Raw genomic sequence first — 26,758 nt, forward strand, 5'->3', positions numbered from 1 at the left:
TTTACGGTAATTTGACTCTACCTGAGGTGCAATTTTGTTTGACGTTTGGCTTGCGTTGTGTGTGGCTCTGTAACGGCAATTTGGAGCCTTGCCAGATCGTTCTGTGTCTCTGTGATGGGTCAAGTTCAGGCATAGACAGTTGTGTCGTATTCAGCAAAAGCTTTTGTTAATGTCGTCTGACTCTGTGGCTGCCTGCCTGCCTGTTGTCTAATTTAATAGAAGCCACAAGTCTAGTCTGTTGTTGCTTATGCAGTCTACATGCCAATATTCTCAATTTATTTTAGAGGAACGACTTCACTCAAGTCAGCTGACGGTCAGGTTTTGTTCTAGATCCATTCTCAGTCAACTTTTTAAGTATGAGAAAGGAAGGCTGAGGGGCAGGAGCTGGAATTCTCTCCAAAAATTTCCTCACACTTCCCCCCCTCAACATGTTCATTTGGTTCCACTTCCCATCTCACCACAAGAAAGATATATTTTTGCCGAATACATGACCCTGCCCTCATTCTGAATAATCAAGCCTATTCACAACTAGTTTGCTATGACAGAAATGGACAGGTGGCCCCAATGAAGCAAAATGCATTGGTGTTGAAAGTCTTAAATGAAATTTAAAAATCTGAAAGATCACTACCATCCTTAAAGGTATTTTTCAGTGTTAAGATCAGCAGAGGGTTTTGTTCTGCCACCCCCAGAAGAAGAAGAAGAGTTTGGATTTGATATCCCGCTTTATCACTACCTGAAGGAGTCTCAAAGCGGCTAACATTCTCCTTTCTCTTCCTCCCCCACAACAAACACTCTGTGAGGTAAGTGGGGCTGAGAGACTTCAGAGAAGTGTGACTGGCCCAAGGTCACCCAGCAGCTGCATGTGGAGGAGCAGGGAAGTGAACCCGGTTCACCAGATTACGAGTCCAGTGCTCTTAACCACTACACCACACTGGCTCTCAGAAGTGAAGGGAATACTGACTCTGACACACACATGTCTGTACTATGAGCCAAGTTTTCTCTTCCCCTTTGCTAGCCCAAAGACAGCACTCTTCCATACAATGAGACTGCAAAACTGCAGGACAGAGCTGTATGGAGGTCCTGGATCATGCCCAATGGGCACAGAAAGCAGTCACCTTGCTGAAAACTCAGTGGGTCTGGATCAGGTCAGTGCCTGGATGAGAGACCAGCTGCGAACTCCATTCACAATCCCTTTTGCTCTATGAAGAAAAAAAAGAAGGATATAAATCTACACAACAATAAACAAACAAATAAATAACAACTACTGATCATAATACTTAATGATTAAAAACAAATACATTTCCCGTGAAGCTGTGGCCCCAAAGGCTTATGCTTTGATTTCTAATCACCCCAGTAAGAAATTGGAAAGAAAGTCAGTTCAGCACCTTCTGTTATTTACCTAATAAAGGAGAGATTCGATAGCAAAATCATTTCATGCTCATTCTTTGCACAATGGTCTTTTGTTGGCAGCTCTTTGTTAAATGAAAACAGTGATGCAGAATGCCAGTCTTAATTAAATTTAGAGAGCGAGGGTTCTTTGGTGAAATAACACGGAGAGACCACTGAGCCTCCTATGAAATAACTTGTGAACACAGCTTGTGTTCTGGAAGTGTAATCCTATCCCTGGTTGCCGTCGCAAAACCTCCCTCCAGCAGTCTGAGGCTGGTCCAAGTGTGTGATGGAGAAACTCCCAAGTCCTTTCATTACTATCACATATGTGATTTGGCCAGATATCTGTTGGAGCACAGCTGGCTGCTGCTATGAAGTGCTATTATGGGTAGTAAAAGGGAAAGGGAAAGGACCCCTGGACGGTTAAGTCCAGTCAAAGGCGACTATGGGGTTGTGGCGCTCATCTCGCTTTCAGGCCAAGGGAGGCGGCGTTTGTCCACAGACATCTTTCCAGGTCATGTGGCCAGCATGACTAAACCGCTTCCGGCTCAATGGGACACGATGACAGAAACCAGAGCGCACGGAAATGCCGTTTACCTTCCCACCACAGCAGTACCTATTTTCTACTTGCACTGGTGTGCTTTCAAACTGCTAGGTTGGCAGGAGCTGGGACGGAGCAACTGGAGCTCACTCCGTCGTGGGGATTCGAACCGCTGACCTTCTGATCAGCAAGCCCAAGAGGCTCAGTGGTTTAGACCACAGTGCCACCCACATCCCTGATGATGATGATGATACTTAAACAGTTTGCCTTTGTGTCTAGCTTGATGTGTTTTCATTTTGTGGCCGAGTAGGTATTCAGAGCTGTGTCTCCCTGGCCCTAATCCAGCACTTCAACCATGAAACCACACAAATTCTCTGGCTGCAAACAAACAAATACAAGCTGCAGAACAACTCAGGGCACTCAAAACCAACAACTCAGGGTGGCAGAGTAGGAGATGGGTTGTTCTGTCTCCTTGAGAACAAGCCACCAAGCCAAACCTGTTGTGTCAGGATTTGCCGATCAGAAGGTCGGCAGTTCGAATCCCCACGATGGGGTGAGCTCCCTTTGCTCTGTCTCAGCTCCTGCAAACCTAGCAGTTCAAAAGCACGCCAGTGCAAGTAGATAAATAGGTACCTCTGTGGCAGGAAGGTAAATGGCGTTTCCATGTGCTCTGGCTTCCATCATGGTGTTTTGTTGCGCCAGAAGCAGTTTAGTCATGCTGGCCACATGACCCAGAAAGCTGTCTGTGGACAAATGCCAGCTCCCTTGGCCTGAAAGCGAGATGAGCGCTGCAACCCCATAGTCGCCTTTGTCTGGACTTAACCATCCAGGGGTCCTTTACCTTTTTTTTTTTTTACCAAGTTTGGAAAACTTGGAACAGAGTTAGCCCATGGAGAGCTATGAAGACGCATGCAGTGGGCTGGGGGAACAGAGCAAGCAAAATTCCAAAGCAAGGAGTTGCCAGGAGGAAAAATAATTGAGGGTCTTGAGTTGAAACAAATACCCACCATTATACTGCAGGGTCTATGTGTCACAAGGGCTGTCTTAACTGCTAAGTACTCCTATCAATTGGGTAAGTAGTTTGTCTAGACTAGAGTATGGATGAGAGCAAGCCTTCCTTTTGTCTTGGCCACAGATGACTTGCAGGGTTGGCCCAGGTTGCGCAAAAGAGCAGAATCTGCTCTTTTTATATAAATCTCACTAAATAGCATTGTGTTTCTAAATTTTTCTAAAGTCCCCCCCCCCCTCGTGGGCCAACAGCAGCAATAACTGTCAAAAACGCGCCATAAAAATGCTGTTTTCTTCCTGCATTTTGGCATTCCTTGATCTGTAGTGCTTGGTGTTCGCTGAAAGCCCTCAGGGCTAATGTCTCTCTTGTTCTTTGTTTAAAAAGTAACACGAGCTTTCCTTTTCTTTTTTTAAAAAAACCTCCTATCTGAACAAGAAACAATAAAAGGCTTGAAAACTCTATAATGCTGCCAGCGTCCCAAGGTGTAAAATATGCCAGCTTTCTACATACACACAGCTCAGCCTCTTTATCCAAACTGACAGGCAGACTTCAAAAACATTCAGATGGGGATTTTGATGAACAAGAAGGTTATTTATGTGAGACAGTCTTGCAGTTAAGCGCACATCCAAAAGTTAACTGTTTCTATGAAACAGTATAAAATATTAATTTAAAAAAAATACTGGTAAAACCAACAGACTTTTAATCAGGTGATATATGTTGTTGTTTAGTCGTTTAGTCGTGTCCGACTCTTTGTGACCCCATAGACCAGAGCATGCCAGGCCCTCCTGTCTTCCACTGCCTCCCGCAGTTTGATCAAACTCATGCTGGTAGCTTCGAGAACACTATCCAACCATCTCGTCCTCTGTCGTCCCTTTCTCCTTGTGCCTTCCATCTTTCCCAGCATCAGGGTCTTTTCCAGGGAGTCTTCTCTTCTCATGAGGTGGCCAAAGTATTGGAGTCTCAGCTTCAGGATCTGTCCTTCCAGTGAGCATTCAGGGCTGATTTCCTTCAGAATGGAAAGGTTTGATCTTCTTGCAGTCCATGGGACTCTCAAGAATCTCCTCCAGAACCATAATTCAAAAGCATTGATTCTTCGGCAATCAGCCTTCTTTATGGTCCAGCTCTCACTTCCATACATCACTACTGGGAAAACCATAGCTTTTACTATACAGACCTTTGTTGGCAAGGTGATGTCTCTGCTTTTAAAGATGCTGAATATGGAATAATATGCAGTTGTAAATGTTGACAATAGGACCCATGGAGGAGATGGGGGGAAGTTTTGAGATTCGGAGTAATCTCTCTATATGTGGATTTGGGTTGTTATAAACTTTTATTTGTAAAATCAAATAAAAAATATTTTTTTTAAAAGGAAGAAGAAGGTAATGAAGACTCCCCCCCCCCGACCCTTTTACAATTCCAGAATTGCACCCAGCCTCTGCCTCTGCTGTCCAGAGCCTCTCTCCATCCCAACCAGCTTGCTTGCTTGGCTTTTTCCATCCTCTTTCCATCTGCAGCTGCATCCTTCTCTTTGCAGGCTTCTTTCCTCCCTCAGCTCTGCCCCCCTGCACCGTTCCTCTGCACCCACTGTTCCAGCCACCCTGCCTACAAAGGGGTTTGTTCTTGGCCAGTTGAGTGAATTGAGTCAACCCTCTATCAGAGGAGCTCCAGGTCACACAGCAGTAAAGCATTTTCTGTTGCCGGTTTCTCCTGTGTGCCAGTTGAATTTTTCCCTCCTCCTTCTTCTTTTTTTTTTAAAAAAGCAGGAAGCAGCTGAATTCTGCACTAGTGCGCGCACACAGAACACCAGTCCTTTCTCGTGTTGATTTTCTTGCCCAATTAGACATGCCATTAAATTGCAAGACCTAAAGGACAGTAAATTCAAAGCGAGGTAAATAAATGCAAAGGCATTGCCACGCTCCTCCGAGTGTATTTAAATTGACACTGCCAAGAATAAACACATCTCACCTGCCAAGTTGCTAATAACTTCTCAGGGTGTCAAAATGAAGTTTTTTTCCCCAGCAGCGTATGATCTGGGCTATTTATGCTGTTTCTTCATTTTGCATTCCCGGTTCCTTCCAGGACCCATGCAAATCAATGTGTCTGTTCAAATGTTATTTCTTTCTCTCTCCCCCCCCCCCCCACCAAAGAGTGTTTATTTAATTTTTTTAACAGAAGAATCATAAAAAATAAATGAGCAATCCCCTTCGTAGAGGACATCGATAGTTGTTCTATAATTATATTTCAACATGCAAGCATTGATAACATTTATTAACTTCCCCCTAAGACCTAGGTTTTTTTTTTAAAGTCATTGCATGGCTCACAGAACAGAATCTGGCTCCTTGTGTTTGCCTCAAATGGAAAGCACCCATGTATCTATGAAGTAAGGTTACCAGATTTTTTTTCAATGAATCCGGGGACACTTTAATTAATTAATTACTACACATTCGGGATGTTGATGCTGCAGCGATGGCAGTGGCAGAGGGGCGGCCGCCACCTTAACCTCAACCACCACATTTCCACTTCCTCTGAGGTTTCTATCTCCTTTCTCCATGAGCCTGGGCAGCCCCTGAGTTGTTGGTTCTTCGGTGATGGCAGTGGTGGGGAAGCATTGCCACACTGCCTTTCAGAGCATCGCCATCCCAGCTCCTACTTGCGTGCAAGCAGGAGGGGGCAGGGATCGCTCAGGCATCACGATGCCTCCCTTCCCATTGGAGCAGCCCCAATTCCATTCCTACTTGTGTGCAAGCAGGAGGGGGCGGGGATCCCTCAGTTGGGAAGGGAAGCTTCCCGTTGCCTAACCAATAGATCCTTGCCCCCTCCTGCTCCCACACAAGCTCTGATAGGCAGCATGAAGCCTCCCTTCACAGCTTAGTTGCTGGGGTCAGGGAAGTTGGAGGCAGCCACCTTAGCAGCATCTTAGAGCTCCTGCACCACCATCATATGGGGACTTCTGAGCAGCTCCTGAAGCCAGCCAGAGCCAACTGCTCTGGGCTGCTGAGACTGCTGCCGCTGCGTTTCCTGGGGACATTAGATGAAATCCGGGGACATTCCGTGGATGGAATTTGTCCGGGGACTTATTCACAAATCCGGGGGCTGTCCCCTGGAAACGGGGACGTCTGGTAACCCTACTACAGTGGTGCCTCGCAAGACGAATGCCTCGCAAGACGAAAAACGTGCAAGACGAAAGAGTTTTCCGGTTTTTGAGTTGTTCCGCAAGACGAATTTCCCTATGGGCTTGCTTCGCAAGACGAAACGTATTGCGAGTTCTTGCGAGTTTGTTTCCTTTTTCTTAAAGCCGCTAAGCCGTTAATAGCCGCTAAGCCGCTAAGTCGCTAAGCCGTTAATAGCCGCTAAGCCGCTTATAGCCGCTAAGCCACTAAGCCGCTAATAGCCGTGCTTCGCAAGACGAAAAAACCGCAAGATGAAGAGACTCGCGGAACGGATTAATTTCGTCTTGCGAGGCACCACTGTATAAAGTGATCATGGGATATTATCCCTTGGCTAATTCTACCACACCTAGCAAGCTTCTCATGCAGTTCCCTTTGCCAAATCCTAGTCACTCAGCCTCTCAGCATAAAACCCTCCTGCAATTTCCAGTGTTGGGCCAGCTCCCTATGAGCCACAGCTAGCAAATAGTTGGCCCAGTCTGTATGCAGAACTCTTCCGAAGGATATGTGTAGCCAAGATGGCCAAAGCAGCCTCTGGAACCAGCGTCTGGGTTGTAATTTCTGAGATCATCCACCCAAATCATCTGTTTGTAGTTTTCTGAATCAATGAGTCTAACTCCCTGCATCCCCTCCAACCCTTAGGTGAGATGGTCATATTGATCTGGTGCACCTATAGCAGTCATGATTTGGCACTTATATAGAGATGACGTTCAGAGCAGTTTCTCATAGCAGAGCAGATGTAGCACACAATAGCTATTGTTGTCAAACTGCTTCCCATTCACCACCTGGGATGGATAACTCCAGGTCTGCTTTTGTTTTCCTTTCCATTGTGCCCACAGAAAATTTTAGTGATAGCTGCCACTTTCCCATACAGGAGTGGGTGGCGCTGTGGTCTAAACCAAAGAGCCTCTTGGGCTTGCCGATCGGAAGGTTGGCAGTTCGAATCCCTGTGACCGAGTGAGCTCCCATTGTTCTGTCCCAGCTCCTGCCAATCTAGCAGTTTGAAAGCACGCCAGAGCAAGTAGATAAATAGGTACAGCTGCAGCGGGAAGGTAAATGGCATTTCTGTGCACTCTGGTTTCTGTCATGGTGTCTCGTTGTGCCAGAAGTGGTTTAGTCATGCTGGCAACATGCCTGGAAAGCTGCCTGTGGACAAATGCTGGTTCCCTTGGCCTGAAAGCAAGAGGAGCGCCACAACCCCATAGTCGCCTTTGACTTGACTTAACCGCCCAGGGGTCCTTTAAAGGTAAAGGGAACCCTGACCATTAGGTCCAGTCGTGACCGACTGGGGTTGCGGCGCTCATCTCGCTTTACTGGCCAAGGAAGCCGGCGTACAGCTTCTGGGTCATGTGGCCAGCATGACTAAGCCGCTTCTGGCGAACCAGAGCAGCGCACAGAAACGCCGTTTACCTTCCCGCTGGAGCGGTACCTATTTATCTACTTGCACTTTGACGTGCTTTCAAACTGCTAGGTTGGCAGGAGCAGGGACCGAGCAACAGGAGCTCACCCCGTCACAGGGATTCGAACCGCTGACCTTCTGATTGGCAAGTCCTAGGCTCTGTGGTTTAACCCACAGCGCCACCCACGTCCCTACAAATTAGATGAGTACATACACTTTAAATTTGCATATGAATAAAGCTATTGTTCTTTAATTGTTCTTAGGTGCTTTTTAGATGCTGCAAACGCTGGTACCATCTTAGAAGAGACATTCCAAGTTTTGTGACAGAGGAGGAATGCCACTTCTAAGGTGCTGTCTTTCACCCATGGTTTTAGGAAGTGCTTGCTATCTAAAACTCTGTATGCCTACTTAATCTAAATTCTTGTGTTTAGCACATGCACTATAAATCCCTGCTGCCCAGCTAATAGAAGGTTCGTATTCTCTGTTAGTTGACTAAATACGTTTCCGAGCACAATTCAAAGTGTTGGTGCTGACCTTTAAAGCCCTAAGCGGCCTCGGTCCAGTATATCTGAAGGAGCGTCTCCACCTCCATCGTTCTGCCAGGACGCTGAGGTCCAGCTCCAAGGGCCTTCTGGTGGTTCCCTCCCTATGAGAAGCCAAGTTACAGGGAACCAGGCAGAGGGCCTTCTCGGTAGTGGCACTCGCCTTGTGGAAGGCCCTCCCACCAGATGTCAAAGAGAACAACAACTACCAGACTTTTAGACGACATCTGAAGGCAGCCCTGTTTAAGAGAAGCTTTTAATGTTTGATGCATTACTGTATTTTAATATTGTGTTGGAAGCCGCCCAGAGTGGCTGGGGAAACCCAGCCAGATGGGCGGGGTATAAATAAATTATTATTATTATTATTATTATTATTATTATTATTATTATTATTATTATATACATACCCTCCAACATTTCTCCAATGAAAATAGGCCATCCCATTCCATAAGGATAATTTTACTATTTATACCCCACACATCTTACTGGGTTGCTCCAGCCACTCTGAGCAGCTTCTAACATCTATAAAAACACAGTAGAACATTAAACATTTTAAAAACTTTCCTATACAGGATTGCCTTCTGACAGCTTGGGGGGGTTGGGGTTGGATAACTCCATACCCTGCAGCATTACTCCGAAGGAAAAGTGGGACATCCCAGGATCAAATCAGAAACCGGGACGGCTTCTCTAAATCAGGTACATCCCTGGAAAATAGGGACAGTTGGATGGTCTGTAAATATTGCAGCCTTGAAAACTTGCATTCTGGAATAGCAGCCATTGAACCTGAGGAGCAAGAGATTGTAAACTTGTACTCTGAGAACATAGATGGAAAGGAAAAATGCAATGTTGTGCCTTGGCTTGCCTCATTACATAGCTGGTAGGCAGAATTTGGTTTCCAGGGCCATAAATTGTGCAGGCCTAAATGGTTGGAAAAGCTATATATATATATATATATATATATATATATATATATATGTAAGTTTTTTTTACATACCATTTCCAATAGTAATTAAACATATTTTTACATCTTATTCAATATTTTGACTTCCATCAGTCCAGTCTGAAAATTTCCCCATCTAATCTCTTAGTATACATTTCTTATTTTCCCTGTTACATTTAAAACTCAAAACCCATATCTCTATTCTTTATCTACTTTGTAGCACTTCATATATTTCTCCCTACAAAACTTCTTGTAATCCTACTAGCGCAATTTGTTGATTACAATTGCTCTTCAAATAGTTTGTATACTTCTTCCAGTCTTCTGTAAATCTCTGTTCCCGCAGGTTTCGAATCCTTCCTGTCATTTTGTCCAATTCTGCAGGGTCCATTATTTTCGTCTGCCATTCTTCTTTCATCAGAATTTCTTCTTGCTTCCATTTCTGGGCTACGGAAAAGCTTCTCTTGTCCCATTTCTCTTAAAAGCACAGGAACAGATCCAGTTAAAAAGGAGGAGTGGCACCTCTATACTACCATGAGAGAGTTGCTTTCGCCGCTCCCGAAATCCAACGCATACCCGCAGTGGGATCTGAATGTGCTAGACTTGCTCAGAACAGGTCCATGCAATCTGTTGCATTGTTCAGTCCCGGATACTTCTGAGGTATGCAAATCCCTCCTAGCTTCTTTTGCAATACTGTCCAAGGGGAGAAATTCCTTTCGCCCAAACTGTCACCTCATATCCTGCAGCAGGAGGTCTCGGTGCTTCTTATCGCTCCCGTTGCATGCCCAAACTGCATTGACTTGTCTGAAAATGATCCAGCCCTGCTTATTTTAAAGCCACTTGAAAAATAATTTAACTCACGGACTGACATAGCAAATTACATATTGACGGTGGTGATAATATGTTCTTAGGTAGCAGAGGGGGTTGCAGATGGGAGAAATCGTTTCTGAACGCTCTCCCACGTTAGAAAAATTCCCTGTAAGTTGAAAATGAATGGAATCCAACAGGGAAGGAAGTTCTCCCTGCTGTGCTAATGGTCTCTGTTTAAGTAGGGCTTATCTGGCTTTTAAGCAAGCCATGGTTAATAAAAAGGGAAAGTGGGATTGGAAGCTTCAAATCTTCCCAGCAGAGAATGGAAGCTTGAGGTTGCTGCTACTAGTTCACGTTGCCCCAAACCATGGTTTACCAAGGCACTCATTATCATATCTCAGGTTGCTCCCTCATGCAAAAACATTCAAACAACACACTGCAGGTTTATTTTTTATTTATTTTTATTAAAAATATATATTCAATTTTACACTATACAGTCATACCTTGTGTTGCATTTGCTTCATGATAGGGATATGGGTGGCGCAGGGACACGGGTGGTGCTGTGGGTTAAACCACAGAGCCTAGGACTTGCTGATCAGATGGTCGGCGGTTCGAATCCCCGCAATGGGGTGAGCTCCCATTCTTCGGTCCCTGCTCCTGACAACCTAGCAGTTCGAAAGCACATCAAAGTGCAAGTAGATAAATAGGTACTGCTCTGGTGGGAAGGTAAACAGCGTTTCCGTGTGCTGCTCTGGTTCACCAAAAGCAGTTTAGTCATGCTGGCCACATGACCCGGAAGCTGTACACCGGCTCCCTCAGCCAATAAAGCGAGATGAGCGCCACAACCCCAGAGTCGGCCACAACTGGACCTAATGGTCAGGGATCCCTTTACCTTTACCTTTATGTTTTTTCAGGTTGCGTCCCATGGCAACCTGGAAGTACCGGAAAGGGTTACTTCCGGGTTTCGCTACTCGCGCATGCACAGATGCGCAAAATGACGTCACATGCATGCGCAGAAGCGGCGAATCATGACCCGTGCACGCACAACGTGGGTTGCATTCTATTCATGTTGTGAACAGGCCTCCAGAATGGATCCTGTTCGCAACCAGAGGTACCACTGTACATTTGAATTCAAACATTAATCATAATCATCAACATTTAGGATTCCCCGAATCCTTAGACTTCCCTCCACACCTCCATGGTTTCCATTATCAAGCACTTTCTACTGCATCATATAATTTCTCCATTTTTCTTAAAATAGTCCATTTTTACCTTAGTTTTTAATACATTACAAGTGTTACTCAAATCCTGCCAAAATTTTTAGTTGTTTACAGTGTTCTCCTAAGTAACTTATAATTCCCCCCCCCCATTCCTTATTAAAGTTTCTATCTTCATGATTTCTGATTTTCCTGGTCATTTTCGCCATTTCAGCGTAGTCCATCATCTTCATCAACCATTCATCTCTGGTTGGGACTTTGTCTTCTTTCCAAACTCAGTGCAGGTTTAAAACTTTGTGGGCTGTGTTTTGGATGGGTTTAAAGCCGTTTATAAATGTATTTATAAAAACATTTCTATACTGCCGCTCAGGTAAAAAAAAAAAAAAAGGTGTGACAGAGTAATCAAATCTTTTACTCGTTGTCTGAAGCTGTCAATCCTGGAGCTGTTTCACCTTGTTATTCTGGAGTCAGAGCTAAACTCTCCATTGGACAAGGGTTCTCAATGATGCATCCATCGTCTTCAGAAATGAGGGTAAAATAATTGCCCGGTGAGTGTGCAGTTGAGCTTCTGAAGCTCAACATCAAAAAAAAGGAAGCTCATGGCCACTGGTCCCATCACCTCCTGGCAAATAGAAGGGGAAGAAATGGAGGCAGTGAGAGATTTTCCTTTCTTGGGCTCCATGATCACTGCAGATGGTGACAGCAGTCACAAAATTAAAAGATGCCTGCTTCTTGGGAGAAAAGCAATGACAAACCTAGACAGCATCTTAAAAAGCAGAGACATCACCTTGCCAACAAAGGTCCGTATAGTTAAAGCCATGGTTTTCCCAGTAGTGATGTATGGAAGTGAGAGCTGGACCATAAAGAAGGCTGATCGCCGAAGAATTGATGCTTTTGAATTCTGGTGCTGGAGGAGACTCTTGAGAGTCCCATGGACTGCAAGAAGATCAAACCTATCCATTCTGAAGGAAATCAGCCCTGAGTGCTCACTGGAAGGACAGATCGTGAAGCTGAGGCTCCAATACTTTGGCCACCTCATGAGAAGAGAAGACTCCCTGGAAAAGACCCTGATGTTGGGAAAGATGGAGGGCACAAGGAGAAGGGGATGACAGAGGACGAGATGGTTGGACAGTGTTCTCGAAGCTACAAACATGAGTCTGACCAAACTGCGAGAGGCAGTGGAAGACAGGAGTGCCTGGTGTGCTCTGGTCCATGGGGACACGAAGAGTCGGACATGACTAAACGACTAAACAAAAACAGAGTGTGCAGTTGCAGCAGTGTGGGTTTGTGTGTGGATCTTTAAAAACAGCAGCATACTGACTTTGAGAAACTATGAAGCATAATTTGTAAAAGCGAGGCAAGGATTGCAGCTCAGATAAGGACCCTGCCTTAGCGTAACCCGGGTTTGGCAACAGCTGATGATTCATTCTTTCAATCCCCTAATATTTATCTCTCAGCAACCAGGCATGAGTCAGAACAGGACACTGCCTTTCCGAGGACAGCTGGGAATGTTTATTTCTGCCTAGTCCAGTACACTGTTTCCAACAGAGGCCAGCCTATGGGAAACCCCCAAGTAGGGACTGAAGGCCACAGCTCACCCTTGTCTGCAACTGAAGCTCAGAGGTTTTCTGCCTCTGAAAATGAAGGCTCCATTTACCGTAAATATCACGGCTTACCTCTCCATTAATTTACCTAATCCCTTTCAACCATCTAAGCTTGTGACCGTCTCCACAATTTGTGGTGGTGTGTTCCATAAGTTCATTAAGTGTTTAGTGAATGTGTACATATTTTCTTTGGTCCCTCTGTCCTAACCTACTGCCAACTGATTTTATTGGGTTACTGGGAATATTTGAGAGATGGGGAAGAATGTCACTGTTTCTACAATTTGTACACTCCCTTTCCCAAAATTGCAAAGCCCCAGATGTTTCACCTTTTCCTCATGGGAGAGGCTTTTCACCCCCTTCATAACTTTGTGAAGGCACATAAAAAGCAAAGGTAGCTGTGTTGGTCCATAAGCGGGTGGAAAATCCTCCAAAATCCACAGCTGGACAATAATTTTACTGGCGCCAACCAAAATGTCACAAAATAGTTGCAAGCTTTTGAATTTTGCAGAAATATCCATCAAGCAAGATGTTACATGAAGCAGGAGATGGGGATAAGGATGCTTTTTAATTTTTTCCTCCTTTTTCTCCTCTCTCCTCTCTTTTCTGCTTCATGTAATGTTTTGTCTGATGGGGAACTCGAAAGCTTGCCACTATTTTGCCACATTCTGGCTGGTTCTAATAAAGCTTTTGCCAGGCTGTGGATTTTTCTACTGACTGTATGCTCTTTCGAGACAAGTTGAGTAACTAAACATTAGCACCACATTTGCCAGTGTGGTGCCCATGGGTGTAGGGGCACTCTTGAGATCTTCTGTTGACACCCATGAAGCCTCTGAGCCCCTCCACTCACAGCCCTCTTGGTCACAATGCAGTGAACGTGGTTACCTTTTTCTCCTTTGAAAAGTAAGTAGAGCTGAAAGAAGTTGGAAAAGTGACACTCTTTCCCACTTCCTCTTTCAGTTCTGTATGCTTTCCAAGGCTCAGATAAATTCTGCTGGGTCTAACTTTTACCTAGATCCCTTGGAAAAGGAAAGTGTAAGTGTGTGTGTGTGTGTGTGTGTGTGTGTGTGTGTGTGTGTAGGGCCAGATTTAGGTTTGATGAAGCCCTAAGCTACTGAAGGTAATGGGATCCTTTATATGTCCAGCTGTCCTTTGTCAACAACAAATTGTCACTGTTTTTTGTGTTGAATATACAGTGGTACCTTGGGTTACAGACTCCGCTAACCCAGAAATAGTGCTTTAGGTTAAGAACTTTGCTTCAGGATGAGAACAGAAATCGTGTTCCGGCGGTGCGGCGGCAGCAGGAAGCCCCATTCGCTAAAGTGGTGCTTCAGGTTAAGAACAGTTTCAGGTTAAGTACGGACCTCCGGAACGAATGAAATACTTAACCCGAGGTACCACTGTATGCTATCTGGTAATTTTTGGGCCTAATAACTCCATACACAACACTGTTGCTGTATGTAGATTTTATTTTGTTTGGTTTTTTTATCTTATATTTTGGAAATTTACATCCAACTTTTTCCCCCTTTGCATTTTTTGGGGGGCCCCAAGAGAGTGGGGCCATAAGCTATAGCTTGTTTAGCTTATACGTAAATCCGGCAGTGTGTGTGTGTGTGTGTGTTCTCTCTTTTTATCTCTTTGTGAAAGTGGGAGAGAAGTGATCCAAGGGGAAAAACCTCAAATGGGCATAAAATGTTGGCAACCCCTGCAATCTTTCAAGATCCACCCCCCTCTGATATTGCACTGTTTGTTTTCTTTAACTGAAAACTCATAGCATGCTGTTTACATGCATGCAGTGCTTTTTTCTGGGGGGATGCAAGGGTACGCATACCCCTAAACATTTTGTGAATCTAAGTTTGGCCTCATTGAGGGGCAGTATTTCAATATGAGTAGGAAAATGAGAGTACCCCTAAACATTTTTATTTTTTTTTAGAAAAAAAGCACTGGAGGTCAGTATTTGGTGTGCTTCTCTGGCAAAGCTTTGGAAGCTTGTGGATTTGGTAGAAATTCTCAGGAACTGTGAGATTAACAGCCCTGTGTACCCAGGACACTATTCTTACAAGTTTCGAGACACTAAAATGGGAGTCATTGTCTGAAACCCCTCTATAAGAAACAGCATCTGGCTCTTCATCCTTTATCCTCCCCCCCCTTTTTTTTACATTCTCACTGCTTAATTTCACATCCTATTGCTAGCAATCCCTTGCCTTCCATTTATGGCTGCAATGTACATCTGTTTTATGAGCCAGTTTTGCATAAGAAAAGGGAGCCTGGGCAGTTAAACCTCCAGGACTTGGGGGCATTGCTTTTTAGGGTTTTCAAATGCAAATAGACCCTGTTGGGTAAAATTCCTTGAGAATTTTGCTCATTGTAAAACTATAATCCCCCCCCCACTGCCCCAGGATGCTTTTCATGCCTTTTTTATTGAAGGTGGTGGCACAACTCTAGAGAAAGTGGCTGGAGAGAGGCCGTAGCTCAGCAGTTCAGCGCATACTTGGCATTCAGAAAGTTAAATCAATGGCATCTCCTGTCAAAGGACTTCAGATAATAAGGCTGGGAGCGACCCCAAATCAGTGACTCAGTCTAGGAACAGCGCTGAATGGGCCATTGCTTCCATGTACTACGAGGCAGCTGCATTATAGATTAGACATTCTGAGTTCCTTAAGCCTAACTTGTTCCTAATTTTGTGCACAAAATTTAAGAGAAAAAAATACATTAGGAAGTATGGCAAAGAGTCTTGTGACCTAACTAATTTATTGTGATACGGCTTCTCCTTTGGCAATCACTCGTAGCTGAGTAAGATTGTCTTCCATAAACACGCTTTTAACAGTAAGTGACTGTGGAGGCCAATTCTGGATCCACACGTTCTTCCACAGTGGGGACATAGGTTTCGAGGTGGGACTTGATCACGGCAAGGGTTTGCCAAGCATGCCTTCCTCTTAGCGCATTTCTCCCTTTCATCCTGAGCTTGAGCGTCTTCAAAGCCCATGACACATTTGGTAAAGGCTATTCTCCAACTGGAGCTCTCACAGGCCAGGGCCTCCCAGTTGTCGGTGTTTATACTACATTTTTTTAGATTTGCCTTGGGAGAGTCTTTGAACCTCTTTTGTTGACCACCAGCATTATGCTTACTGTTTTGAAGTTTGGAGTTGAGTAGTTGCTTTGGAAGACGATAATCAGGCATCTGCACAACATGACCAGTCCAACGAAGTTGATGTTGAAGAAGAATCATTGCTTTGACACTGGTGATACGTCTCAAGTATGGGGAACCTTTGACCTTCCAGACGTTCCAAAACTACAACTTCCATCATCCCTTTGGCCATGCTTGCTGAGGCTGATGGGAAATGCAGCAACATCTGAAGAGCCAAAGGCCCCCCAACCCTGATATATATGGTATTTCATGGACTAGAGCAGGAATAGAGAACCTGTGCCTCTCCAGACCTTGTTTGGTTTCAGCACCCATCATCTCTGATCACAGGTTGGAACTGATGGAATCCAATAGCATCTGGGAGGGGGTACAGGTCCCCCGTTCCTGGACTGATGAAGTGGACCTTAGTCCACAGAATCTTATGCCACAATGCATTTGTTACTATTTAAGGTGCCACAAGACTCTTGTTGCTTTTCCTGCAACGTAGACGGACACTGCTAACCCTTTGAGAATGGTTACATTAGCAAAGGGACATTTCACTTGTATGGAATAAAAAGGACTTCTTAGAATTTCATTACTTGGCATGACTCCACAGGAGTGAATTCAGCCTTGTGGGCCTTAAAGCAGCCTTATACTTAAGGGAAGCGGGTGGCTCTGTGGTCTAAACCACTGAGCCTTTTGGGCTTGCTGATTGAAAGATCGGCGGTTCGAATCCATGTGACGGAGTGAGCTTCCATTGCTCTGTCCCAGCTCCTGACAACCTAGCAGTTTGAAAGCACACCAGTGCAAGTAGATAAATAGGTACCGCTGTAGCAGGAAGGTAAACAACGTTTCCGTGTGCTCTGGTTTACATTATGGTGTCCCGTTGAGCCAGAAGCGGTTTAGTCATGCTGGCCACATGAACTGGAAAGCTGTTTGTGGACAAACGCCGGCTCCCTTGGCCTGAAAGTGAGATGAGCGCTGCAACCCCATAGTTACCTTTGACTGGGGTCCTCTACCTTTACCTTTATGCTTAAGCATTTGCCTGGGAGCCATCAGTGACAAGGAATTCACATGGAAGTCCATGCAGACAAGTGAGCAGGCTGGCAAAAGAGATGGGCTGCCCCCATCATAGAAAGCAGGTGGGCTGCCAGCGAAGGGAAAACCACCCCCTCCCAAACAATAGAGAAATGCAACAGGTCCGTTGCAGGAGAGAACTCATGAAGACTCAGCTGATGGAAACTATTTTCCATAGCTCATTCCAGGAATATCCATGGTTTGGATGCCGTGATTTTTAATTGTGGGTCGCATGGGCTAATACAGAGAAAACAGTCACATTGAACATTCGGAGAGTGGGGAAGGGCCGTGGTTCAGTTTTACAGCATCTGTTTGGTACGGAAAAGGTCCCAGCTGTAATCCTGGCATCTCTAGGTAGGACTAGGAATGTCTCCTGCCAGAAATCCTGCTGCCAGTCGCATATAGACAATTTCTTGTGTTCTTTCCCTTCTGCTTCCTGCTCCAGCATTTGATAAGGCGCAAAAGGCACCGCTTCAATTTAGATGAGAATTTCCTTTTTCAAAATTAAGCACCAAGTAGTTTGCATTTATTTCTCTGCCGATTCAGGAATTATTCCGAGAAATGGTTTACTTTTGAGATCACATTTTGAAGGTTACTTTCTCAGCCCAAAGGAGGAGAAGGATTAATCCTTTTTCTTTCCTCTGAAAGCCTGTCTTGTTAAAGAGCACAATTATAAAGCGGCAAAATCAAAAAGGACAATTATGTGGCTAATCCGGCAGCCATGTAATCGCATTATATACGGTCATGTATGGTGGTGGCAGACAGTTGCACCCACTCACAGAGCTTCGAGCAAATCCCAGCCTTGTCTCATTTGACTTTGTGAATTCAGAGTTTCCTAAGTCTGAAGAGTTCCTTTTTCACTGGTCTATTTAAGTCTTTCATCATGCATTCAGACCTAAGGCGGAAAGGGGATCTGACCAAATTGTGAAAACAGATGTAATTTTTAAGAAAAGGGGACATAGTCCAGTACAAACATGCCTTTTTTCAGTCTCCTGTTGAGAGCTTTAAAAAAAAAAAAAGTAAATAATCCTGCAATTTTACAGTGTGGTTAGCTGGACTGTGCAGGGTGTGTGAATTGGCTAGCACCCGTGTCATCATCAACTTGCCTTACAGGGTCATTGTCAGGGCAGTGGAACTGTTCTTTTAAATGTTCTTGATTTGTGGGAAGGGTAAGGATGGCAGAAAATGAGCAGCCAATAGAATTGGTTGAAGAATTCAGTTTCCTGAGAACAATAGTTTTTGGTGCGTATGGGTTTTTTAAAAGTGTCTAACCCTTATGGATAGAAAGATGTGCAGAGCAATGTTCGGACAATGTCTGGTGAAATCTCAGAAGCCAAAGAAGGTGGTGGATAAAATTGACACTAGTCTAAGTCTTAGCATCAGAATATCTGGCAGCCCGTGTTTTCATTGTGGTGTCTAGCATATATACTTCTCAGTAGGCACTGTGGGTTAAACCACAGAGCCTAGGACTTGCTGATCAGAAGGTTGGCAGTTCAAATCCCCGCGACGGGGTGAGCTCCCGTTGCTCGGTCCCTGCTCCTGCCCACCTAGCAGTTCAAAAGCACGTCAAAGTGCAAGTAGATAAATAGGTACCGCTTCAGCGGGAAGGTAAACGGCGTTTCCGTGCGCTGCTCTGGTTCGCCAGAAGAGGCTTAGTCATGCTGGCCACATGACCCGGAAGCTGTACGCCGGCTCCCTCGGCCAGTAAAGCGAGATGAGCACCGCAACCCCAGAGTCGGCCACAACTGGACCTAATGGTCAGGGGTCCCTTTACCTTTACCTTTAGGCTACACTGAACACTTGTGGAGTTTTGGAAAAGTGCTTGGTCATCATAGACAGACTGAGCCAAACTATTCCCCAAGAAAGTATATTATCAGTTGCCCTTTGGGAAGAATTATCAGTTTCTCTGTTTTTGTTTTTTTAATGCAGAAGATTCCTCATTTACCATTCCATGTTTACATCATGACTGCTGGTTGGTTCTATTTGTCTGGCCTATGTTTCCACCTCAATATATTACTTTGGTAGTTCCCCTTGGCTCCATCATGCATAAGACTATAGAGAGAGGAATCTGCTTCCAGGACTTGGAGGTGCACAAAGGTGGCCTTTGATTGATGAGAGGCAGGTAGGGTGTTTCATTATGGAGAGTAGCTGTTGGATAATTTCATTAACCTGATGTGCACTTTTCATATTTCATCTTAATGCAGCCCTTAATCTTAATGGGTATTTGGCATTGCTAGAGTCTGCCTTGCAAGCTACCTATCCCTTGCTTTCACAGAACCTTAGTTAGCATTTTAATAGCATGGGATAAAGCTCTTCTGTGGGGTTTTTTTTAATGCCTGGTAAGCATGGCTCTCTCTCCTCCTTCTCCTTCTCCCTCTCCCTCTCTGTCTGTCTCTCTGTGTCTCTGATTTCCCATGGACATGTTTCACTTGATTTCAGTTGTAGATTTTTCACCTGTTGGAAGTTCGGTTTTCAATCGTTCGGAAGCCAAAATGTTCGACGCCCAAGGCGTTCGGGAGCCAAGGTACGACTGTACTAGAGTAGATATGGGGACAGAATTGGCATCTAGGTCTACCAGAGGGCCTAATCCCATACCCCCCAACATTTATCTGATGAAAATAGGACCCCCCCCAAAAGTTTATGGGTATTGCCATTCAAATGGGATTCAAATGCAAGGTGAGGCCTACCTGCCCCCAATATTTTATTCAAGTTGACACCCCTGCAGCCAGCCAAATGTATAGGTTGTTGCACAGGAGGAAATTCCACAACCTTGGAGCTGTGAAACCCCTAAAGAAGCATGCCTGGGGAAGCAGTGCAGGTTTTAGAAGCAGAAACTCTGGTGCATCTATGCCCACCCCAAGGGAAGTTGTCCATGCCCCATGAGAAGGAGGCAATCCTTTCTAGTTGAGGGCTTCTCTGTTCCCTGCCTTCGAGTGTAGTGACAAAAGAACATGCCTCCTGGAAACAATCTGGCGGTCCCAATTCTTCCAGTCTACAAATCTCAACATGTTCAGGGTTGGCATGATATAACTGTTCTGAAAGCAATTTCTTCTTCTTCTTTTGACAAGACTGACAAAGACGTCCAAAATCTGGGCCAGACTTTCCCTCAGGATGTTTCAGGAGAGCCAGAAGCCTTCTCTATCAGCTGCACTCCTGCCTGCGACCATAGATGTCTTCTCTCCTTTCATCTGAGGAAGGATTAAAGGCTGGCAAATGGAGGCGTGCGCTGAGATTAGCCCTGTCAGGTGAAGTTATACTCTTATCTCTTCAGCGCTGCTAGCAATTACTTCCAGAACATTTCAACTCATTTTACCTCAGCTGATGAAGGCTTGAGGTATGAGCTGAAATGTCCTGGAAGTAATTCTTAACAGTAATATAATTCTACTTGACATATTTATCCAACCATCCTTCTGCTAAAGACTATATACACTTTACTATATACACTTTATATCTATTGGTGAAATTGTACCTATCGTTTCCTTCTCTTACGGCAAGTGAACAGACCTTGCAGTTCCATGCCTGCCAGTAACTGGTGTTATGAAGTCGAATGGAGGTTCTGGAGAAATTCTACACGGGTGCTTCTTCCCTGAGGGCCAAAGTAGACATGGGTAAGGCAGCCATCTTGGTTCTTGACCACTGGTTTTTGGTCCTTTGCCTTACATCCCTATCTCTTCAGACAATTTTCTCTCATCCTGGTTCTCATCTGATATCAGAACTCACCTGGAGAAAAAGGGAGGGTAATTGAATGTGGTATGTGAGGACGGGGAGCGTTAGGTTCCCCTCACCCATGTATATCATTTCCACCTGTCCAAGAAACCAAAAGCAGGAAATATTTTTTCAGTCTGAGGGCCTTATTCCCTCTTGTGTAACCTTCTAGGAGGGCTGTTACATGCCAGTGGTGGATATCGTGATTTTATCTTGTGAACTGCCCTGAGACCTGTGGGTACCAACATCCCAAAGGAGCAAAAAAGACTCTTTATGTATGCGACAACAGCAGCACGGATGTTACTAGCCCAGAGATGGAAAGAAGAAAGAGTCCCTAGACCATGCCGAAATGGCAAAACTGACCAAAAAACTCAGAAACCAAGAAGACTAAAGCTTTAAGAAAGAATTTTAATTTATTTAGGAGACCACTGTAAGCAGATGAAAACATTAGCAGGATTTTAACTTCACTTGTAATGTAACAAATACTATGGACAATATAGATAGGTACAAAATATAGACTATGAAATAATATGCAGTTGGAAATGTTGACAATTGGACCCATGGAGGGGATGGGGGGGGAAGTCTCGAGATTCAGAGAAATCACTTTTTATGGATATGTACTTGGTATTGCCTAAGGCTTGCCAAACAGAGGGTCGGCGGTTCGAATCCCCGCGACGGGGTGAGCTCCCGTTATTCGGTCCCAGCTCCTGCCAACCTAGCAGTTTGAAAGCACGTCAAAGTGCAAGTAGATAAATAGGTACCACTCTGGTGGGAAGGTGAACAGCGTTTCTGTGTGCTGCTCTGGCTTAGTCATGCTGGCCACATGACCCGGAAGCTGTATGCCAGCTCCCTCGGCCAGTAAAGCGAGATGAGCGCCACAACCCCAGAGTCATCCGGGACTGGACCTGACGGTCAGGGGTCCCTTTACCTTTGGTAATCACAATAAATTTACATTTGTACAATCAAATAAAAATGTTTTTTAAAAAAACAAAAAAAGACGGGTAACAAATAAACATTTCAGCCGAGATAGAGAGATCTATCATCTATCTATCTATCTATCTATCTATCTATCTATCTATCTATTATAATAACTTGTCCTGTTGGGGAAAACTTACATGTACAGACTGGGTACATGCATGACAGCTTGGGTAATATGAAAGTTTCCCCCAACAAAGCAAATGTGGTCTCTGACATGGCATCTTGGTCTTTCTGGCTACTCCTGAATGGCCAATCATTTTCCATTCTCAATGAGCCTTTTTCTGTTGCTTTGTTTTCTGTTCCTCTGCTTCCACCTTGATTTGTTTTATTCTTTTATTTCCTTCTAGGTGTGCTTTGACAAATCTAATAATTCTGTCCCTCAAAATAAGCCTCCCCCCCCTTTTGCCTTCAAAGTAAGATTTATAGTTCTGCAAAAGACATCAGCGGCAAACATAAATTTACTGGATGTATTGCTTACAGCCAAATAATACTTTTGTGCAGTTTGATTTTCTTTTGAGTCCTTAAGGTATAGTCATTCAGGGGTTTTCTGAACAATGCTATAAAGGGCTTGTGGTCTGTTTCAACCTGAAAACTCTGGCCTTAGATATATGTTGATGAAAGCATTCACAAGTAAACAAGATTCCCATCTACTCTTTCACAATATGTGTATCTTGTTTCTGTGTCAGTAATTGATTTAGATGAATACCCCACTGGCAGAAGGCATCATGTTTCTGTAGACATACTGTTCCCGTCCTAGACGGTGACACATCAGTTGAAGTTTTGATGGGCCTATCTGGAGCAGAAAACTAATACCAGCTCTTGTACATGGTTGTTTGACAGTAATTCATGATTTCTCCCCTTGCTCATCCTGGCATCGTTCATTTTTATATTCCAAAGGTTTCCTTAGAGATGTTGTGTTTGTGGATAAGTTAATTTCCCCAGGTAATTTAGCATTCCCAGAAAGCTCTGAACATCTTTCTTTGATTAGAGTTGTGGCGACATTTCACTCATCTGAACTCTCCTCTGTCTGCTTAATTCCATCACCAAATGGAACGGTGTAAGCCCTTCTTCAACTGGAGATTGTGCCTCCCCCAAATAATTTGGAAACTTCCCACACTTTCATCTGACCTCTGTTTTTCTCTGCTCAGTTTTAGATTTGCAGCTTCTGTTGCTTCTCCTGACAAGTCCTAGTCTGTGATCGTGTGTCAGGGACCGTGCTGAGGAGGGCTGCACTGAGGAAGAATGGTTGGAGCCATCTCCTCCCCCTGCTCCTGATCCTGAATCTTCCCAGGAGCAGCAGGACAGTATAGATTTGGAACAGTGGTTTGCAGAGGGGCATAGTTCAGAAAGCAGAAGCTGGGAAATACTAGATGGGGAACAGCTAGGAGAAGAAACACTAGGAGGGAGAGGATTAACAGATTCACAGTCTCTGGACAGCATTCACCCCACCCTTCCCCAAAGCCGAGAAGAGCTCAGAAAGTGTCAGAACAGAAAGAACAGAGGGTACAAGCTCAGTTTACAAGAGTGACGTAGATTAATAGGGACGGAGAGGGGGAGTGACCCTTAATTGGGAGCACCGCTATTTCTAGGAGATGGGTTCTTTGTTCTTTCACTGTGATGATTAAAGATTCTAATTGGTAAGATGTTCCTTTCTTTGATCTTCTTATCTACTGCCACGAGGAGAGAAAGCCGATTCCCTGAAGCCCGACAGCATCCCAGCAGACCCCATTGCTGATAATGGTCCCTGGCCACCATCCCCCCCTTAAAATAACTTGTCTTTGTCTGACATGAGCAGCCTAATTTTAGCAGCCATTTTAATTTCCCAAAATGCTCCTGACATCATATGGGGCACTGCTGTGAGTGCTGCTGCCTACCGCCCCCATCACCAGGTGAGCCTTCCAGGGGCCACCAATGGACCACTAAACTCAAACCTCTTCATACCTGGATCTGGTCCTGTACTTCACCAAAGCACCACCCTCCTCAGCCACCCAATTGCACCCTCTTTCTGCCAATTCTGACGCTTATGGTTGCATCCTCATATCCTGCCCATTGAGGTCTGTTGTACAGTTGCTGTCTCCATCACTTTTGCTGCTTCCTCTGTCACAAACACTTGACCTAACACTCATGGCTTTGTGACATCGACAGTAATGTGGCCAATACCCACCCTCTGCTCAGAAAACTCTGCATACCTGGCAACCAGCGCACTTAAGACATGGGACAAAAAAAGATTAGGGTCAGATTGGTGTAGTGATGGCTGATGTCACAAAGATTTTGCTTTTACCCTAACTCTCACATGGACAGATTCACAGTCTCTGGACAGCATTCACTCCCACCTTCCCCAAAGATACGGAGTGCTTAGAAAGTGCTGCTTTTACAAAAAGGTTTAAGAACCTAAATGGCACAAATTCAAAGAAAGGAATACAAGATAAGCTGTTTTAGATTTTAAACAAATTTAAGAACAGGGCTGAAACGCTCCCATGGTCTAGATGTTACTGCTGATGTTAAAGACTCTTAACCTTTTTGTAAAAGCAGCACTAGAATTTTCACAGTTGAGTCTTCAACCCTTTATTACTGTGCTTTACTTTCTTCAAGTTGGGCTTTGTTTAAAACTTGCCATTTAGGTTTTCAAACCTTTTTTGTAAATTCAGTATTAGAAACTGTACTTTTGAGTCCTCAATCCTTTATTACTGTGCTTTGCTTTACCTAGGTTGAGCTAGGATTATAATACTTCAGAATTTTTGGGTGTTCCACCCCCCTTTTTTTGAATTTTGGTCATTTAAAGTTTATGATTTTTCTATTTCCTTCTGAAGAAACTGAATAGTTCAGTGAAATGAGGTTTGTAGCCGGCATCTCGTTAAGGCTTTGTTCTATTTTAGGTTTTTCTAATTTTTTCCCTGAAGCTTTTTGATTTTTATTATTTAGTTTATTTCCACAAGATAATAAGCTCAGGAGCCAAGTGAGGATTCCCTCTATTGTGTGGGCAGGTAATCCCTCCCCTACCTGGCCTGGTCTCCTTGGCAACGCTTCCCCCAGGTGGGATTGGACAACTGACTGAGGTAGGTGGAGACCTCCAGGTATCCCACCTGAGGGAAGGCAAAGCCAAGCCTATGCTGATGGAGCCGCTCCAGATCCAGGGGCTGCGCGCGTCCACGCAAAGGGCGCCCCCCATTTTAAGCGGGGAGCGGTCATTTCCAGTCAATTACTTCTCGTTTCAGGGATTTTCATGGTATTTCACTTGGTTTGTGACGGTAAGAGGAGGCTATTACGAATGTCTCTATACTAAAGACACTGGAGAAGCATGGGCTCTGTTGTTTCTGTTTGTCCAGAGTCACAGGAGCATTGCCTCTCCACATAAGCAATCTTCCTACATCAGCCTTCAAGGACAGCTGGGACTTCAAGTTTAGCTAGATATGCCATAGGGGAGGCAGAATACCTGGAGGAATCATTGGCAATAAATGTTGGGGTCCTGGCTAGATCCAACTGGCGCTCAATGTCTGCAGTTTCCTGCCCAAATTTCATATCCTCCCCTTTCTATCTCCCCAGCACAAGGCTCTGCAAGAAAAGTCTCTCTCTTCATCCTAACAACGATCGCAACAATATTCTTAGCCTCTATGAACAAGCCGTGCCAACAAAGGTCCATATAGTTAAAGCTCTGGTTTTCCCAGTAGTGATGTATGGAAGTGAGAGCTGGACCACAAAGAAGGCTGATCGCCGAAGAATTGATGCTTTTGAATTATGGTGTTGGAGGAGACTCTTGAGAGTCCCGTGGACTGCAAGAAGATCAAACACATCCATTCTGAAGGAAATCAGCCCTGAGTGCTCACTGGAAGGACAGATCCTGAAGTTGAGGCTCCAATACTTTGGCCACCTCATGAGAAGAGAAGACTCCCTGGAAAAGACCTTGATGTTGGGAAAGATGGAGGGCACAAGGAGAAGGGGACGACAGAGGACGAGATGGCGGGACAGTGTTCTCGAAGCTACCAGCATGAGTTTGACCAAACTGCGGGAGGCGGTGGAAGACAGGAGTGCCTGGCGTGCTCTGGTCCAGGGGATCACAAAGAGTTGGACATGACTAAACAACAAAATGAACAAGCCAGCTCTTGGATCTTTCCTGACATGGTAAACAGAGCTCTAAGGGAAAGTGTTTACGCTACGGAAGGCCTGCAAACCATTCTCATTCCCATACAGCTTCATTCCTCTTCCGAGGGAAGTATGATTCATCGTCGAGACTAAGAGGAGCCACACAAGCGGACGATGTATAAGGTCACCTACGGTAACAGATGATGCTGGATGTTTGGGGAGCAATAGAAATCCGTCTTCTTGTGTAAACCCTTCCTCTAAGTGGTCATATATCTTTTGTTATATCGCCGAGGATATGTTGGTGCTGCAGCCGAAGGATGCTGCTGGGAATAATGGTGACTTTGGAAGATGGAAAGTTTCGAAGGCCTCTCAGATGCTGCAGCTGAGATTAGGAAAATGGTCTGCGTTTCTCCCAATGACATCATTCTGGAAATGCAATCAGCATGCAGTCAAGGTAGCCAGACACAGAGGCCCAGAGATTTCATTTTCATTATTGGATTTTGTAAAATGGCAGAGAAATCCCACACCCAATTAGCCTGCTGAGGATTCTGTGGTGTTTGCATCTGCTTATTATGCTGTTGTGGACACAACCATGGGAGGTATGTGGAATTTGGCAATCAACACAAAGAGTGCACATGATATAAATAGGGTTATCATATGTCCGGAATACTGCAGCCACAAGCAGTGTGTGGGCAGAAATCGCCAAAACAACTTTTCTTTTATATATAATTTTTATTAAATTTTCTCATTTGACATCAATAAGATCTCAAGGACTTCCCTTCTTCTCTGTCCATGGTTCATTTTACTTATCACAAATCCCTGCATATTTTACACAAACTATACCATTCAGTATTCCATTATTGCATCCATCAAAACTTATTTACACTGTTGAATTTATCTTAATGCTGCCGGCGTTTTCAGCTGCACACAATTATTTCCCATATATTCAATCAACGTTTTCCAGTCTTCTTTAAACGTATGTTCTTCTTGTTCTCTTATTCTATATGTTAATTCTGCAAGTTGTGCATATTCCGTCAACTTAAGTTGCCATTCTTCTTTGATTGTGTTGCCACGCTCCGGACCTCTCAAGGAGGAGGAACACGAAGGAGAGCCTCAGAAGATGATCTCAGGGTCCAGGTAGGTTCATATGGAAAAAGGCGGTCAAGAATACTGATAGCCAGA

The 26,758-nt window shown here is 44.6% G+C and overlaps 1 long non-coding RNA gene across 7 annotated transcripts in view; it reads right to left on the reverse strand.

Annotated features, from left to right (window-relative positions):
• LOC308466318 overlaps window positions 1–23,579 on the reverse strand; it is a 29,952-nt gene extending 6,373 nt beyond the window's left edge. Inside the window, exons 1-3 of one of the 7 annotated variants that reach the window (XR_013980736.1) lie at window positions 23,438–23,579; window positions 20,318–20,533; window positions 1,042–1,199 (exon numbers count right to left, since the gene is read on the reverse strand). This is a non-coding gene — a long non-coding RNA (uncharacterized lncRNA). Of the gene's footprint in view, window positions 1–1,041; window positions 1,200–18,728; window positions 19,349–20,282; window positions 20,534–23,437 lie in introns of those variants that run through there. The other 6 variants (XR_013980737.1, XR_013980738.1, XR_013980739.1 and 3 more) reach the window with 6 other exon arrangements.
• Between the last annotated feature and the right edge of the window lie 3,179 nt (window positions 23,580–26,758).

This window comes from Podarcis pityusensis (genome assembly GCF_964106645.2).
Source record: "Podarcis pityusensis genome assembly, chromosome: 17".
Lineage (NCBI taxonomy): Eukaryota > Metazoa > Chordata > Lepidosauria > Squamata > Lacertidae > Podarcis > Podarcis pityusensis.